The sequence below is a fragment of the Sinocyclocheilus anshuiensis genome, unplaced genomic scaffold (genome assembly GCF_001515605.1).
Source record: "Sinocyclocheilus anshuiensis isolate Anshui unplaced genomic scaffold, SAMN03320099.WGS_v1.1 scaffold628, whole genome shotgun sequence".
NCBI lineage: Eukaryota > Metazoa > Chordata > Actinopteri > Cypriniformes > Cyprinidae > Sinocyclocheilus > Sinocyclocheilus anshuiensis.
In genome coordinates, this window is record NW_015555750.1 from 661,844 (window position 1) to 666,147 (window position 4,304).

At 39.6% G+C, this 4,304-nt stretch overlaps 1 pseudogene; it reads left to right on the plus strand.

Annotated features, from left to right (window-relative positions):
• Nucleotides 1-31: 31 nt before the first annotated feature.
• The window catches only part of LOC107673710 (amyloid beta A4 protein-like), a 17,676-nt pseudogene continuing 13,403 nt past the window's right edge, over nt 32-4,304 (plus strand).

The following is a 4,304-nucleotide window of genomic DNA, read 5'->3' on the forward strand; positions in this document are numbered from 1 at the left end:
GTGGGGGGGGGGGGGGGGGGTTCAATTCTGCGGTTTCCTCACTGACCGCCTTCGATCTACAACTCCACTTCTCTTGCACACTCTCCAGACGTGTGGTCAGCTGACTTTGACTGGAGCAGCTGTGTGCAGTCGCGCATTCTCACAGAGCTCAACCAGCACAGGCGATAGGGGAGCACGGAACTGGAAATCGACACAGAAAAACCCTCATCCGCTCAGGACGTTCATCCATCAGGACGTGCTACATTTGGGAACACAGCCATGGGTATGGACCGTACGGTATTCCTGCTGTTAATGCTGACGACTCTGTCGCTCGCCATCGAGGTAAGAATAGTGATTGTCTAATGGAGAAGGTGCTTGATTCTCCTCCATACTTTAAAGGACGGCCTGGGAGCGAAGGGGGAAAAAACGCAAAGCGAGAGCATGACACGGATGCAGACAGACATTTTGAGCGCTGCGGGATTGTCAGTGGCGTATTCCAGCAGGATCATGGTTCTTTCTAATGCAATGGGTTTTCTTTGCCATCATTGTTTTAAATCAATAAAAAAGTGTTGGGTGGAGGCTACTGGTGCAGCAGGATCGCTCGGTTTACATAAGTATTAGGCATAACATAACAGGCGAACTGTAGCTTGAGAAAGTGATGCATATCATTGAGAAAAGACGTGCATCATTCTCTTTATAGGAAAGCATTAACTTGTTTTTATATTTGGGAGTCATCTGCTCACCTTCATAAGAAAACATAAGAGTCACATTCGATGGACCTGCTGATAAAGAATTGCACGGTGGAAAATGCTGATATGGCGGTTTTATGTTGCTGTACCCGTTGTGTTTTTATGTTTGAACAAACAAATATGGATAAGAGGACATGAACTCGTGTCATGCAGATGCGGCTGGTGAAATCATGTAAACCGTGACTGACAGCTCTTTGTCAACGAGGCATGTATTAAAGAACGCAGTCCCTCATCACTTGCAATATATACACAAAATAAAGAAACATAACCCATACTGCTGGTTTGCACGATTGCAGTGCTCCATTTTGGGCGAATAAATGCTGTGACAGCAATCCGGCGGCCCTCCTTAACAATTCGAGCATCAGAGGAAAATCATTCTCTCTGCGGCGCCTTTGCGCATCTAATATTTACACGAGTGTTTATGATGGGATTTGTTTTGCTATGTGGGGATGATTGTTAAAATGCGTAAATGCTGTGGGATTGGTTCATGGTGGAGAGATTTTTTAAGGAATATTACAAAAAGATGTTAGTTGACCGAAGCAAGATGGCGTCAGTGAACTGCGGCGTTTCATTTTTTTATCCATACGGGGTGAAGGCAAAGATCTGCTCTGGATGGATTTAACCTGTTTCTCGCGCCCACAAACAGAAGCGGTTTATGCGTGGCATGCACAGATTATTTTTATGTTGGTACTTGCGTGTTTTTGCACGTTTCTTTATTGACACCTGGTACGTTTAAACACATAATAGAGATATGTAATTCTATACTGCATTTCCATAATATAGGCCTACACATACATGTGGTGTTAGTGTTCAATATGGCATATGCCTATGTGATAGCAATATCAGGGTGCAAATAAGAATCAGGGCGTTTAGGTGTGCCACCCCCATATTGAATGCCTCAGAGGTAAACATAATGGAGGAGGGAATATCTTAAAGTCTGTAAAATATAGGTAAATATTAGAAACATTTCAACATTATCGTTTCAGTTACCATGAAAGTTCCAATGCCAATCTTTGTATTTTTTACATCGTATCAAACAGGCCCTCACAAAGAAAATGAGGTTACTATCCTGTTTTATGAAGTTACCTGATCTTAGCATATGATTCCCCTCTGGTTATTTTGTGGGCGACCAATTCGTAATGTTATAGGACGGTTCTTCTTAGGTGTCATTTTTAGCAACCATGAGCTAATGTTCCCAGAACATTCAGGGAACCAAAAATTGGGACACTGCTCAAGCTTTGTCTGCTCAGATCGGTATTAGATCATGTATAATTAAAATAAATAGGTACTGTAATTGTTTTTCCACATTATTATTGATTAACATGTCAATAATATCACAACAACTGTATGAAATCATATATGTGGGCCTTAGTCCATGTGTGTTAGCTTTGAGGTCATCTGCTACTTAATTCCTACACATTGACTAAATTCATGTCAATTATACTGAAGGGATCATCAAAACTGAGTAAAAAAAAGTGGCTTATTGTGGTAGGCAACATCTGAGTTTCCTAAAAAATGACCCCTTGTAAGTCACTATATAATTTGCACAATGACTGCTGCAAGAAGTAAGACCCTCAAGATTTTTTCATTAAAGGTGTCATTTGTATTTAGTGTGCCAAAACAAGCTTTGAGAGTTTGTGTTGTCACCTCTTTACTGGTCACCATATCCATGAACAAGCTGTTTTGCCTGAAAGCTCCCATGCTTAGTTTGCCTATAATTAGTAAATCTGTTTTCAGTCAGCCTCCATCTAAAAAAGGGCTTCCTTTGTTTGACTGGGAAATGTCAGTGGAACATGTAAACATGGTCGGTTTTAAATTATGTCTTTGAGTGCAAGTACAAAAACTAGCTCATTGATTTTGACAACCTTAAAAATGAAGCCAGAGCTGAATGGCTCTTGAAAGCTGCACATTTCATTTTGATAGATGCACTAATGTGGATCCTGAGCTGCTATGACAACCTGGCTGAGATTGATATTCGCAGATGATTAGCTTTCGCGAATGGTTCAGCGGCTGTGTCAATATTAAAGCATTTCATATATCACACATTGACAGCAAAATGGTAATAATCCCATCTAAACAGCACATGTAAACCGATCTATAGCTGATATACAGCTCATTGCAGAAGTTAAGACCATTTTGTGTCGAACACATGGTTTTCCTAAAGAGCTAACTGTACTGCGGCCAGCATAATTACAGTATTCTGTTTTAAATTGTCCTGCAGCAGAGGGATGCTTTATTGCACTGTAACCACCAAAGCATTTGTTAAAAGGTTAAAAAGAAAAATATCCCTAGACAGAATCTATCTATCTATCTATCTATCAGTCTAATGGGACAGATGCATATTTTAGACAGCTGGCTGTAACAGCACTTCCACTGTTTGTTATTCAGGACAAAAGGGGGAAAACACAACAGTCCCATAATTCCTCGCGCTCAGTTGAACAGACTGGGTGGGTCTGGTTTTAAAGAACCTTTGTGACACACTGGGTCGAGGCCAGGCCAAAGACATACAAAAGAGGACAGCCATTATTCTCCCTGTCTCTCTCTCACTCTCTCTCTCGCACTGACTTAGTTTATGAATTGAATGTCTTCTAAATATGTTTTTCTTTAGTCTTCCACTAATTTTCAGGACCCAATTTTCTTTTACCCCGAACTCATACTTCTTTCTCATATATTTATCTCTTTCTTTCTTATATTTAAATATCTTCCCATCCACTTCAAGAGATTAGATTGTATTTAAGGCTTTTAATTCTGAAGTGAAGAGATCTGTAGTGTTTTATATTGTACATTATGTAACTGGCATTGTGGCTCTAAAACAGATTAATATTTGTATTCAAGAATTTGTCAGATATAGAGTTTTTTTTACCAGTTGAGTTGTTTCCCATTTTATATTGAGCTCTCAGCATGTAGTTTTATATTTTAGTCAGAAAGAATGAAATTAGTTTGATAATTCACTTTTTAGTAGTGCTGTCAAACGATTAATCGCGATTAATCGCATCCAGAATAAAACTTTTTGTTTACATAATATATGTGTGTGTACTGTGTATATTATGTATATATAAATACTAGGGATGTAACGATTAACCGCAAGCCGGTTGAAAATCGATTTAAATATGTGATGATTCAAATCGGTTGAGATGCTAAACAAATCGCTATTCAATTAGGGGTAGGAGTTTATATGAATGTATGTCTGAGGCAGTTGTGTAGTCGGGGCCATACGCAAGTATACGCCGTATGCTTACTTTTTCCCCCGGGATGTTTGCGTATTACGACTTCTAAGGATCAATATTTGCGTATACCCTGGGTATACCCACTTGTTTTGTTGCTTCGCAAGTCCGTAATCTACTGTCATGTAGCTTCCCCTTTAATGGTGTCCCATACTGCTGTGTGAAATTCGTGATTCTTTGTAATTGGTGCAATATCATGTTTACAGCAGAAACCAAGGAAACGCTTTAAGCGCCACCTTGTGGCAGAGAGTGAATCTGTGTCTGATTCAGCTCGTCTGCTGCTTCTGTTTCATGCAGATATTTTTATGTATAGTTTCACAAAACTGAAGTCAAACCATTCTGTTTTTGCTTC